The sequence below is a fragment of the Desmodus rotundus genome, chromosome 6, assembly GCF_022682495.2.
Source record: "Desmodus rotundus isolate HL8 chromosome 6, HLdesRot8A.1, whole genome shotgun sequence".
In the NCBI taxonomy this organism is placed as follows: Eukaryota; Metazoa; Chordata; class Mammalia; order Chiroptera; family Phyllostomidae; genus Desmodus; species Desmodus rotundus.
In genome coordinates, this window is record NC_071392.1 from 38,755,407 (window position 1) to 38,770,376 (window position 14,970).

Here is a 14,970-nt window from a genome sequence, read left to right on the forward strand (position 1 = left end):
AGTCAGTGTATAGATTTTGGGAAGGGAATAGAAGGCATTTCTGCTAAGCAAACAAAACTCCCTTTGTTATGAGGAGGGATCCAAAAAAGTAATTTATTCATTTAAAAATATGTATTTATTCTTACATGTTTAAATTTCAGTTGCCTTCAAATTACTCTCCATTTGATGCAATACACCTATCAAGACTTTTTTCCATTGCTCAAAGCAGTTTTGAACTCATCAATTTTGATGTCTTTTAGTATTCCTGCTGGGGGGTTTTTAAACATATTTTTTAATTGTTGTTCGAGCACAGTTTTCTGCCTTTCACCCCCCACCCCTTCCTACCACCCCAGCCCTCCCCACCTCCCTCTCCTGTTTCCAACCCCCTTTGTTGTTGTCCATGTGTCCTTAATGATTGTTCCTGCATTTGTTTCACCTCTTCCACATCAACACAACATTCCCTTTTGAGGGCGTGTTTCATCTGGGGAAACAAACAAACAAAAAGCCACTGGAGACAAGATCGGGTGCATAGGGAGGGTGGGGCACGAGGGCCATGCCATGGTGTAGGCAGGTGCACTTGTAAATTACCCATCATGAAATGGGCAAATGCCTTGAAAGAGTCTTCAAACAAAAACTCACTGAAGCCTCTCACTACAACGCCAGCAGGTGCACTGATACAGATGGGTTCCTAGAACACTCAGCTAGCAAGGGAAGCATTTGCTGCAAGGGGCTCACCCTCCAGAAGATAATTCCAGGATTTTGGGGGTTACATTTTGTATATTGAGCAACTTAAAAGAACTTAAAAACTGTCATTTTAATATCAAGTAGTTCTTTAAAAATTTAATGAGCATAAAGTAACATGGAAGATTGTTATTTAATGTAGATTTTCATACCTACTCTCAGAGATTTTAATTTCATAGTTCTTGATGTGGAACAGGCATTTTAAAAAGTTCTAAAAAGTGATTCTTATTGCAGGTGATCTCAGAATCTCAGATCTCAGAGTTGCAGAGCTCTGGTATAAATGAATCTTAGATCCAGTTATGTCCATACAGAACAGTAAGTTAAAGATCCACGTTCATGTATATATTTCTGTTGACAGCAGCTGTCTTGCTTTTCTTCCTCAGTGTTTATCTATGAGACCAAGAGAGAGCTAGTTCTTGACCTTTACTCTGAAAAAATAATATCCTAGACTTCATAGCTTCAGGTTGAAACCATCTTCCTCAAAGTCACAAAACCCCATGTCATTGAAATCCCCTCTATTCAGGGCATAAAAATTTTCTTTCTGAATATTGCCCCTCCTGAGCAATGCTACATCATCAGAGTGCTCTCCAAAGTCTTCCCCCTTTGGCTCCCTGTGGTAATCTAGATCAACAGATCCCATCTTTTCTCATATGAACCAGCTCGCACCTTGCTCGCAATCCCGATACCCAAGGTGACTCACAGCAAATTTCCCACTATCTGTGCTGTGAATTCACATGCAGTCCCCGCTGAGAAGAACCTGCTTGTGCACCAGCCTGGGTACCATTGTGTCATCTCAGACCACATTTTTAGTGTTCATTTTTTTTCACAATTTGTGTAACAGCCAACTGAAAATGACTTTTTTGAGGTGAAATGGGTTAAAACAGTTCTGGTCAAATAATCTACATTACATATATGATTCATATACACCCACATACTCACACCCACATTCGAATTTAAAAACGCATGTTCACATGTTTTAGGCTAAGTCCTGCATTTTTTAAAGTATTTAGTTTTTACCTAAACAAAGGTATTTCACACATTTGACAACTTAATCTCTTTCCCTACTGTTTTTGTGAGTGGTCTGTGAAGCCACTCGCTGCTGACAGAGAACTTGAAAAACTCTGGCAGAGAATAATAGCTTTCTCAAAGCTGGGCAATACTTCTGTTTCTCAGTTATCAGCCAAATGGGAATATTAAATTTAAATATAAGTATGAATTTAGAAAATCCAATGATAATGAATTCAAGACTCTTCAAAGCTGAAACTCACCTGAATTTGGCAGTTTTGCAGTAATTATTGAGTTAACTGCAGGGAACTGGTTTGTGGTCAGTAGATCAAATTTCATAATGCAGCAACAAACCAAATCAATCAGACAAAAATTGAACTTTTCATCTTCTTGATATTGGATTATTTCTGTAAAATAATATCTTTTTCTTTGATCAGTCTGAGTAGAGCTAAAAGGGGACGACTCAGTGATATTTATAATACAATATTCTATGATACATAAAATCTTTGCATTGTGGGAAAAAAGAGAGAAGGAAGAGACTTGCTGGATGCCTGGTTGGGTGGCAGGTAATGTGTTATCCTTGAAGCATGGAGGTGAAAGATGGCCGCAGATGCCCTGACATTTATTAGCACTAATCATAGGAGATGACAAATACGGAGTAAGTGCAGTAAGTGCTATCGTCAGCATAGGGTGTTGTGGAATCATAGATCATTGGAATGCATTAAAAAAACTCTTCTTCATGAGTATACATACATAATTAAAATAAATCAAATTTTATTTCTGAGTATTGTTTTTGGTAGGAGTGTGAAGCATTAAAGTATTTATGTGTATTTACATTTACATTGGTTGAGTAACAGATGAATAGCATATGCACCCCATGATCAGGATTAAGAGTAACAGACATAAAGGAAAACACAGCTAACACTGAAATACAAATAACGGAAGAATGCTGTCGCTACATGCTAAGATGTACACCACTGGAAAATGATTGAACTTATTGTTGGCATCCTTACCAAATCACTTGGTAAGACAATGGTGTAACTTTATGTGTACAGTGTGAGAAATAATATCCTTTTAATATCAAACATCACTGGCTATGTCTCATGGGTTATGATATTAAATAAAAATATTTGAGATCCTTAAGACCTCTACATCAGGCAGAGTAGGAAAAAAATGAACACTTGGCATGTGAATGAGAAACAGGAAATAATTTAGTGATATGGTCTATTAACTTTCCTAAGAAAGAGGGGATTTGGCAAGTTGTGCTGTCACAGGGGCACGCAGAGCATATGACTTCCTGACAACCAGGCAGTTTTTAATTAATTAAAACTGGCAAGACAGCGAGGCAGTGGACATTTTTCTGTTTTTAGCAGGAGAGCATTAGACCAGATACACTCAGGGGCTTGCGGCCAACATCCCAGATTTGCTGAATAAGGATTCCTGAGTCCCTGTGATAAGGAAGGTTAACTAATTATGGGCCAGATAGACCGGCAGGTGAAAACCACTTCAGAGGCTATGAATGGGTTGGAATAAGCATGCTTCTGGAAGGTTCTGGAGGATTTCAACAACTTGAGACATTAGTGTAAAAAACCATGATTAATTATCTTGAAGTTATTAATAGTTAGTGCAGAATGTATGTCAAAATATAGGCTTAGGACAACCATCTGGTTCTTATTCTTGACTAAATTGGACTCTACACTGAGCTCCACCATAATAGCTGTGAGACAGGGGCCGTTCACAAGTGCCCTGTGAATGTTTAGGCTCACGACCTTTCAAAAAACACTCAGCCCTGGCTGGTGTAGTTCAGTGGATTGAGCACAGGCCTGCAAATGAAAAAATACTAATTAACAAGGTGTGGCAATAGTAGGTTTATAGTTGTGAGTACATGAAGCACAGAGTTTATTCTAGTGTTACTGTTTATTAATTGTTGTATCATTTCCATATGAACAACTGTAAACCTATGTTTGCCCCACCCTATATATAGACAGAGATTCATCACACTGCATATTTAGGTTTTGTCCCTTTTATATTTATACCATGCAGAAAGTTGTTTACTTAGCTAATATAGTTTGACGACTAAACATCTGTATTTTGGACAAATATCATTGCCTCAGATTGGACAAGTTCTTTTTTTTTCTCAGCTGACATTTTTAATATAGAAAATTGCATAGAGTCCACTGAAAACTATTCAAACTACTGTACAAGTTCAGCAAACTTGCAGGATGCAAGATCAGTATGTGAAAACCAGTTGTTTTCTGTGGTACTTGCAATGAATAATCTGAAAATGAAATTTTAAACAATTCCATTTATAATCACACTAAAATAACTAATATACTTAGGAATAAATTTAACAAAATAAGTGCAAAATCTACACTCTGAAAACAAACACACTTAAAGATTTTATTCCTCACTGGCAGAAGTCACTTCCCTTTTAGAGGCTGAAAATGCCGGGGTTCCATTTTCTGTTCTTTTAGCCTCATTTGGAAAAGGGGAATGGTGAATTCGTCTGGGGATCTTCTTCTTGGATTCAAAGACATACTTAAGAAGAGCCCTCTTTTCTCTTTTGTCCTTTGTCCTTTGAATGTTTTGTGTCTGTTAGGGAGCTCGGTGCTTTGGTGCTCACGGACATCCAATGAATGTTAAGAGAAGCTGGGCCCAGGCCTGACGTCATTGAATCAGGTCCAGAACCATCTACTCTGGATTTCTTGTTGTATCATATATTCCATGTATTCCAAAAACTGTAGAATCTTAACACATTGCTCCTGTTTTACAGTACTAATCAGTTACCTGACTATAGATGTATAATACAACTGAATATAGAATCTTTTAAAAAAATACCCTCATAGTAGTAGAGAAGGTATAAATCAAACTGTATTGTTATAAAAGATATACGTGTTCTACAGGTTGTTCTGACCAGGCAGTAATCAAACTTAATCCTAACACAATGTAACTGCCGCTTGTCTCTCATTTCCTCATTCTCTCCTTTCATCCTAATGTATACTGGCATATTAAAAATGCCTTTCTTTAAGAGTAACTTACAGGCAAGATGTTAACACAGAGAGAAATTATAGAAGCTGGCTCCATTTTAATTGGTTTATGAATCACTTCACAAAAGAATTAGGTGTACTAACAAATTTTCTTACACATAATCAGTCTTGTAGTTCGCAATTATAACTGCACATTAAAGCCCCCTGAGGAGCTTTGAAAAAAAATACAAACGACCACCCACTGAGACTCAGATTTAGTTGGTCTGAAGCAGGACCAGAGGACATTTTCTACAAGTTTCTACACTTGGCTTTAATGACAGTCAGGGTAGAGAATCCTCACACTGACCCTGCTTCAAGGAAAGCACTCCCAGACTGGACAGGGTGGGTACGTGTAGGCAGAGGAAGCTGGGATGCCCCACTCCTTAAAGTTTTTAGCCGAGCCTGGGATTTGCTTACTAGATTGGACACAAGCTTAGAAAAGTGGCTCAGTCACGGAGGAAAGCAGCGAGCTTGGAGGAGTTCCAGGTTCTCTTGGTTGTTGTTCTCAGAAAAATCTAAGAGAAACAGGCAACATAAGGTATCATCTTGTTTTGGGGGGGGGTTCTGTTTTATATTTTATCCTCACTGGAGGACATGCTTGTTGATTTTAGAGAGAGGGGAAAGGAGAAAGAAAGAGAGGGAGAGGAACAGCAGTTGGCAGCCTCTCGCATGCGCCCCCAGGACAAACCTGCAACCTGGACACGGCCCTGACCAGTAATCCAACCTGCGACCCTTCAGTTTACCAACGATGCTCCAACCAACTGAGCCAAACCTTACAGGGCAAGATATATTGTTTAATAAAACTCCACCATCATCAAAATATCCGTGTTTAATATGTGTAGCAGTATGGAAAAGGATAGGTGAGTTACAATTACATCAGTATCAGCAAGAAATCTAAAACTGAAGTAATTAACAACATTGCACAGTTTGGATGCATGCAGGAAATACCAAGTATTTTCTTAATTACAGTCCACAGGGATGCGACACACTCCAAACACAGCACCGCCCATGGTGGCACTAAAACACATACACCCAGCTGAAAATGAAACAGAGGTTAGGGACAATCTGCCTTTAACATCTTTTTATTATAAAATAAGACATCTGTAACAGAAAACACTAATCAGTAAATAAGTAAAAGTGTATGTTAATGAAATAACTATAAAGCAGTTATCTCTGTGATTACCAACCAGATCAATAAATACAATTTTGCCAGCAAGCCTGCCCTTGTGGCCCAACACAACTACAAGCACTTGCTTCCTCCAAAAGGAACCACTGGCCTGGTTTTCCGTTAGTCACTTCCCTGCCTTCTTTTACAGTTTTTTCACTCCAGTGTGCTTCCCTAAACAGTACAGGTTAGTGTTGTCCATGCTGAAGATTTGATATGCCTCTTTATTCTCTTTAAATCTTAGTTTCCCTGTCCATCCCTTTCATTTCCTTACAGTTTATCTGCTAAGAAACCGGTCTAAGCGACATTAGAATTTCCCACAGACTAGGTTTTAGAGGTTGGAAACTCATCCAATTCAACATGCTGATAAGTGCTTTGTATATCCTTGTGGTTGGTGGCTGTATCTGAAGACTTGACTAGATTCAGATTCTACCTCTTTGACAAGGCCATAGGTGATATGATTATATTTTCTCATCAGGAATGCTTTGTCTAGTTGTTCCTCTTTCCACTATAGCAAATGGTGATGCTCAATGTGTAGATCAATTAAGAAGTAACAAAATGGCTCTATTGTAATCCTGTTATTTCTTTGTAATTTATTAGCTGGAAAACCCTCTATAAAAGGACTCCTTCTTTCATCTATTCTTTACTTTGAGTTCAATTACCGAGAGGAGAGAGCATGCTAGGTTTTCTCTTTTATTTACCAGTTTTTACGAACAAATTTTGTCTATTTTTCTACATATATAATCAGTTATTTTATATTATGATGATCATATTTGCTAGATTACCTACTTCAATTATTATTTTTATTATTGTTATTGTTGTTGTTGTTGTTACTATTATGTGTGTGTAGAAACTGAAAATTTGCAAACTATTTAAAACCCGGAATCGCTGACTGTTCAGAAACTACACAGCTGGATCACGGGTGATGGTGAACAGCAGAAAGGGATTATGGATGAATTTGCACTGTCCTAGCTGCTCCCCAAGCCACCTGCCTCCCAGGAAATCCTGACGTTGATTAGATATTGAGCCAGGCTAACACTGGCCAGAGATCCAGTGATGGTAACCTGCCCATAAGTAGATCCTTCCACTGGGTTTGCAGTTTTGATCTGCACCCCAGACATCTGACGGATCTCATTGATTTTGGTGCCTTGACACCTGATTATGCAGCCAATCAAACCATTTTGAATGGTGAGTTCATTAGAAGTAGTCTGAGTAGGTACTGAATCCAGTGTTGCCATGCATCATGGGAAAATGAGACTGTTGCATTGCCAACTGGTTCAGCTTGGTCAAATCTGGCTGTAGAATGGCATACTGTCCTTGTATGGTGTAGGCCTCTAAAGGTGGTCCCTGCAGGTCTGGGTTGAGGCACATGGACAAGGTGGTGTGGGAAATGCTTGCATCGTTGCTGCCTGTGCTGTACCTGTCCTGACTGTTTGCAAAGATGAGCGGAGAACCAGAAGGCTTGGGCCAGTACTGGATGGTGTCCTTCGGGGGAAACTCCAGCCTGACCACACAGATCTGTCTCACACACTGAGTGATGGATTGCGAATGCCAGCAATAGTGATGGCCTGCTCAGCTGAGTTGGGGAGCATATCCCCTACCACCTGGACCTGAGTCCCTGTACTCTCTTGTATTTCCTCGATCTGGCAACAACCTTTCCCGATGAGAGAGCCACAGTGACTAGCAGGGACCACCAGCCTCAGGGTGACTGGACGTCTACTGGCAGCTGTGCTATTGGTCATAGAGCTGCTGGTGTCCTCTTTCAGTCGATGACCATAGCAAAGCCTTTGAAGACAGCATTAGTGAGTCCAGCCAAAGTGATCATTCTCTCAGGACAATTCCCTTCTGAGATGTTAATGTGTGCACCACTCTCCTCACGCATCTTCTTGACCAATTATCCTTTCTTTCCAATGATACTTCTGATTTCCTTCCCATGCATAAGTAGCCAGATGGTAAGAGTGACCTTTAATCCACCTTCGGTCACACTGGTGTCCATGTTGAGCAATGTTCAAAGCTCAAGCCGTCCCAACTTTAGTCGGTGAGGTTTCTTGAAACTGTCTCTTGAGTGTTTTTGACATCACCCTAGCAGTATAATGGCTTCCCTGCTATCTAGCATAACAAAATATTCCAAGCTTATTTTAGTTTTCTAATTGCTGAGTAATAAAATGCCACAAATTTCAAGTCTTAAAATAAAATCTATGTTTATTCGCTCAGTTTTGTAGTTCAAAAGCCCAGCACTGCATGGCTAGATTTTTGGCTTAGAGTCTTACAAAGCTGAAATCAAAATACTGGGTGAGCTGCGTTCTTATCTGGAGACTCAGGGGAAGAATCTGCTTTCAAGCTTATTTAAGTTGTTGACAGATCCAGTTCCTTCAAGCTGTAGGGCTGAGGTCCCCAAGTTCTTGCTGCTGGTCACTCTCAGGTCCTGGAGGCTTCATTTTTTTCCCACATGATCAATTCTCCACATTCAAGCTAAGAATGACATGCCAAATATCCCTTGTGCTTTGAGGGGTGTTTTTTTGTTTGCTTGCTTACTTTCTTTTCCAGATGTATTGATGACAAATGACGATTTAAGGTATTTAAAGTGTACAATGCAATGATTTGATATATGTCTCCCTTGTGCTTTGAGCTCTTTTACAATCTGCAGAAGAAACCTCTGTGCTTTTAAAGTACTCATGTGACTAGGTCAGCTAGTCAGGATACTCTCCATATCTTTGGGACTTCAATGACAGCTGCAAATCCCTTCTTAGCAGTATCTGGATTAATGTTTAGTTGAATAAACAATATAGGAATCTGTGGGTATTATACACACACACATGTATAATATTTCACATAACAAAACTCATGAATTTATACTATTTTAATTCAAATTCAGAACTAAAAGGTTTTTATATAACTTCAATATTTTGTATGTATCTCTGTTACCAAACCAAAGTTGAGGTTCAGCTGCCCACCCTACCCATAGCCAAATTCCTGAGGCAGAGTTTGGTGAGAAAGGAAGGAGGTCTTTATTCAAATGCTGTACAGTCTGGGAGAATGGCAGACTCTTGTCTGAAAGCCCATCCCATTCCATAAACCCAGAGGAAACCCCAGCGGCCCTCAGCCAGACCAAAACCAAAGGCAGTATCCTGAATTCCTTCTCCCATTTAAAATGCTATCCCTTGGGAACCATAGGCGGTCACTGAGTGGTCATCCAGACAGCTCAGCTTTTCTCCCAGCCACTGACAGGCCTCAGGCTTCCTCCTTAGAGCCCACACGTGGCACCAGTGTGGCCAATGGCCGTGTGGCTTCCAGGGCCAGAAGGTCCAGCAAATGCACCAGCCAGTAAGTTTGTGAGGTGAGCAAGAGTGCGTCCCTTCCTTCCCCTGGGTTTACACTAGTTTCCATGGTCACTGGACCAAGTGCTTTCTCAGCCCAAACTTCCGTGTGCTCTGAGAGGGTCCATGCCCCCAACCAATCCCTTTTTCCCCAGGCTAGACTGACAGATTTCTCTGGTACAGCCCCTCCCCCTGCTGCCATTCTGACCTCTATGGCACATCTGTCTGCCTCCTCTGGTCCCACTCTCAGTCAAGTACTGGGAGAGGGTAGGAGGACTTTCCACCCCTCCAGTTGTTTCACTAGTCTTGTCCGTGCTCAGTGCAATGCTTCCTCCTGTTGCCATCTTGCCCAGGGGCAGGAGATCTGCCGCCCAGCTATTGGTATCATTTCCGTCCCTCAAACCAGGAATTCTGGTTGTCAAAGAAACATATGATGAAAGGAATTAGAATTTTCTATAATTACTCATTGCTTTACAACATATTACACACACCACTATTTCAGAATGGCAGTATTAATAATACTGCCACTAATAAACGTCTTGAAAACATTTAAACATTTTAAATTAAATATCTTGCCTTTTCTCCAAGCATTAAAAGTAGTGGTACTATGTTTATATTTTCAAATCATATAACCATTATATAAACCTTTTTAATGCTCATTTGGTCTTTGTTCTATAATTAATGGTATGCTTCATACACATCACCAGCATAGACAACTCTCTAGTTGTTTTAACTGCTGAAGATTTTTCTCTACCAAGTGCCTCAGGAGGGTTCTTAAAAAATATATCCCTTGAGTTCTTGCATGATAATAAGTTTATATGGCTCTTTATAATCCAAAATCAGTTTTGCTTCATGTAAAATCTCTTGTCCACATTTTCTTTCCCTTAGTATCTTAAACACACTATTCCAATTTCTCCCATTGAAAAGTCTGATAGAAAGCTATTTTTAGTTCCTTCATAACTCATTTTCTGTTTTTGCAAGACCAAAGAGCTTCTTTCATGTCTCAAAGATTTTTTTAATGTCACTAATTTTATTCACTGTCTTCTTGTTTTCACTGTAAATTAGTATTCTCAACTGTGCAGTGCATTCTTTCATTTAGTTTACACGATTTTTAAAAACCAGAAATGTTTTCATGAATTATAGTTTTTAATATTAATGTGGTTTTATTCCTTTTGTTTTTGTCCTCAGGTATTTCTATTATTCCTAAACTAGATATTCTTTGTTATGCACACATATACACAATATACGCAACTGCATAAACATGCACACATATTAATTTTCATTGCTTTTAATTTGTTCCTTATTCTTTTTTTAATTTAAATTTTGTCATCTTTACCTTTTGGGAAGGTATTATTTATTGTTTGCTCATTTTTCATTTTTCTTATAGTTTCAGTTTTAATATTTGAATTTTCTAAATGTCTGTCATGCCTGAGCTTTATCAACTCATTTTTTAGTTTCTTAAAAATATTTTGTGAATGCATTTTTCTCTTGTACTTTTTAAAATCATTTTTAAAGAATCTTTGAGTTCATTTTGCTCCATTTGTGGGTATGTCTTTTGGTGTGTTTTCATTATTTATAGACATGTTCTTCTGTTTTTTACCCTTTATTTATTATAACTATGATTTCTTATTCTCAGTTTTTCCAAAGTGTTAGAAGGGTGTTTGATTCTAACTTCTCATGTGTTTACATAGTATCAAAAATCTGACAGCCTGCTCTCCAGTCTTTTCTGGTTCTGTTCCCCTTTCCTAGTCTTATCTGGACTTTGTCAAACTCAGGTAAAGTAAGTACACAATAGCAAAATGGCTCTTGCCGTATTTCCAAGATCAGGGAAATACTGTTTTTGTTCAATATCATACATCCTGCTGTTAGCACAGTGCCTGGCACATAAAACTCAGCACCAAATAGCGATGAAGATAAGAATAAATGAATAAGTAAAAGTATGCTAGTGCATGAGCATTCCGCTCACATCAGCCTTACTCTGGCGTAGCAGCTGAATGCAGTTGACAGATAACCCAACCAATCATTGTATGGAGAAGCTTTTAGTTTTTGGTCAGTGTTGCAGCAGCTTCAACCTATTTCCACTTTTGACATTTTCAAACGGGGACTTAGGTTAGGTAAGGTCGGCTATGGGTATCGAAGAGTAAAAGGGACAGAGCCCTTGCCTCTTTAAGTGTAATGGGACACATGTGATACATGTTTTATTGGAGTGAGTAGCAGTATACCGCCTTTTATGGCACTTCACAGGGTTCTTTACAAACTGACCACAGGATACTTGACCAGCAAAAAAAATTACAACTCACTTTACTGCAGTGTCTGGGATTAAACTCACAATATCACCAAGGTATGCCTGTAGGCTATACTTGGCATGTACATAAAGGGGTGCCAAGACCACTTTTTTCTTCTTTTCTCCTTTTCCTTCCTCTCCTCCCCTTCCTCTACCTCCTTCCCCCCTCCACCTCCCCCCCCTCCTTCTTTTACTTCTTCATGTTTTGTTTGTTTGTTTGTTTGGGGTGGGTCAAGGAAGTCATTTTGTTACAGAAACAACCTTTTAGCAACCAAGACACTGCTACCAAACCCCCTACCCCAGGGTCTTTCTTTTACTATGGTTCTCTGCCTACCGCCTTTGTTAGGAACTGTGCCTCTCAATACCAGAGTTTGGTAAAAAGGAAAGGAACTCTTCATTCAAAAGTTATACAGGTTTAGAGTAATGGTGAAATTCTACCATTAAATCCCACTCCCTTTAGAAAAGAAGATACACCCAAAAGCACACAGAGAGTCCTGCCGCCCCTTGCCAAACCAGGCCAGTCAGGGGGACCGGATCTCAGGAAAAGAAATAGAAGCTCGTGACTCAGCTAGATTCCCGGTTCCTCTCAGTAATCTGGGTTCGGCTGGCAGGCCTCCCACGATTCCCAGCACCATCAGCTGTGTCACTGCGATCTCCAGTTCTTACTCCAAAGCCAGGTGGCATCTCCTCATGGCCCACCAGCAAGAGTCCTTTCATCCCTTTCTTCCTGCATGGAATCACATTGTCTGTCCCCTGTTCCTTGTGGCCGCCTGCATTTTAGTTTAAATCCCAGCCCGGAATATCCTCCATAACCCTATTTCTGACTCTTCCCACAATCAGCTACGTGTACTAGCACTCCCCTATTCTCTGCCTTTCTTGGCTGCCATCCTTAGTCTGGCCAGGCATGGCAGGTGGCCCTGAGGTGTGGAGCAAACCATGTCCAAGCTCTCGCACAGGCACTATAACCCAGGGGAGCTGCCTCCCGGCTACATCATGGGTTAAAGTCATGCGCACCTTCCTGGCCCCACACAGGCTAGGGGACTAGACTGCTGTTAGTGATAAGCAAAATAACTCTGCTGCTTTTCCCAGCCCCCCAGCTAGGTTTGTGGGGGTCCTAGGGCCTCTCAGCCTATACCCCATTACAATTTGGAGTGTTAATTATGCTGATGTGTAAAACAATGTAGAACTAGATCAGCTGAAGGAAATGAGGGGCTTTGGGAGCTGTTCCAGAGGAGAGAGCTTGGAGAAAGCCTTGGAGGAAAAAGAAAGCATGCTAGGTTTAGGGGAAACATTCAGTTTATCTTGGTTTCTGAGTCCCACAGCACTCTATTCCTAATTCATTTAGAGTGCTTACGACACTCACTGCAATTAAAGATGAAATGTTAGGGTGGTTTGTTGTTGATTTTAGTAAAAACAGTTGGGTATTATATCGGTCCTTGCAGACTGCTATAACAAATTACCATAGACCAAGTGGCTTACAAACAGCATAAATTTATTTCGCACAGCACTGGAGGCTGAAAGTCTGAGATCAGGGTGCCAGCACCGTGGAGTTCTGGTGAGTGCCAACTTCTCCTTGTGTCCTTACACAGTGAGAGCAGAGAGGGGAGGCAAGCTCTCTCCTGACAGTTGCTTTTTGGTAAAGGCTTTTTGGGGGGTCCATGTTTTGCTATTTAAAACTTACATTATATAGAAGTGGTAACAAAAAATAATTTTGGTTTCAAATTTCTGTAGGTTTTTCCCATTGGTTTGATACTTCCATTCTCCTTGAGGTAACTTGCCACCATGGCAGTAGCTGTCAGTAGCCCCGTTAAAATCAGGGACACCATTTTGATCTTCCTTCTTCCCCAGGAACAAGCGTGGGCTGGAGCAATCCTGGAAGTTAAGCCTGGGTCTTATTCATGTATCTAAATTAGCTGATTCATTAAAACATTAAATTGTTTAAAGATGAAATTGAATAGCCACGCTTTACATTTTGAATTTTTGTAGAGAATTTGAATGCAAGTAGTTAAACCAAGTACAAAGTAAACACAGCTGTCCAGATGTCTGAATTATCAAAAGACTTCATAAGTAAGCAGTTCTTTAGAAAAATGATCTCTTTTGTTCAATTCCTGTAGCAGAGCCCACATTTATTTGTACAGGAAAGTTCCATTCCTCAAATAGAGTAAGAGTGGAAATTAAGAAATTTTTATATACGTTTATCATTTCTTTTCTGAGTCTAGAAAAAGTAATAATGTATGGGGAACTTAGGGGAATGATTGTGTAGATATACATTAACTTACATCTTCTCTTGATATTAAAATCTAAATTCCCTTTTAAAAGCTTGTATTATTCCTGAAGTTTCCTCTGGCGTCTCCTTCAGAGTTTCATACTCCTAAGTCATTCGTTAGTAAAAATGTATCTATAAAAATATGACATTTAATTTTTTATTAGATTGTCCATTATATAATTTATTTAATCAGGGATTTATTCTACCTCATTGGTAAAGTGAAAAAAAGGAGAAACGTTTTGATGGTTCTCTGCTGCCACGTCGTTGTTTTGAATAAGCTGAAGTCTCTTTTCCTCTTTGAGTCTGCTCACTAAAAGACTGAGCTAGAATGCTATCCAGTGCCATCCAGTTTTTGCAAGCTGGACTTTTATATCAGAAGTTGAGGACTTCATGACTAAAATAGCAGAACCCAGAATACTGTTTCATGTAATGTATGCATTCAATAATACTTAACAGGAAACTGTTTTCCACCATTTTAAAAGAAAATATTTTTCTTCAATAAAATTCAATACTTTTCTATACTTCCTGAACGTTTTCCAGACAAAGGTTCTAAGTGGAGCAAGGGCCGTGAAAACAATCAAATCAGAAGGTTGTGTTCAACTGCGTTTATGCAAGCCCCCTGTTCCATAATGTAATGTGTATGTTGTGTTGCAAATAACTGTGTGCCAACTATGAATCGTGTACTGAAAATCAAGATGGAATTTCTTAGCCTGCTAGTGAAGGAAAGCTTGTGGAAAAGTGTCATCACTCACACTCCCTCCAACATAAGATAATTATGATCCAGTATCTAGAAACTTTTACCCTGGGGAGATGCTAAATATTTAAGCTGGTTATGTAACCTCTGGCTTGATTTTGCGTTAATCTAAACTATTTTTTAGTACAAACAGGATATAACTTTCTGGAGCAGATTCTTAAAAATTGAATAATTCAAAGGTTATTGTTTCAAATTTCTAACTTCAAATTTTCATGAGAAAAATCAGTATGAACCCACTAAGATACCTGTATCTGTTCCTTACTGTGGCTGACTTCACAGAATCTCTACATTTTGGTGTGGGTTACACAAAGCATCAGATTGCAGTGTGCAGATGCTCTGTTCACTAAAAACAATTACTCCCTTTGTCACGAGATGGCACTGCACACAGTTCTAAACGAGCTCCCCCTCAGGGAAGAATGTCTGGCAGCACTCA

At 39.5% G+C, this 14,970-nt stretch overlaps 1 pseudogene; it reads right to left on the reverse strand.

Moving 5' to 3' along the window:
* Positions 1–6,884: 6,884 nt before the first annotated feature.
* On the reverse strand, positions 6,885–7,912 carry LOC112302017 (poly(rC)-binding protein 2 pseudogene; annotated as a pseudogene).
* Positions 7,913–14,970: the final 7,058 nt, after the last annotated feature.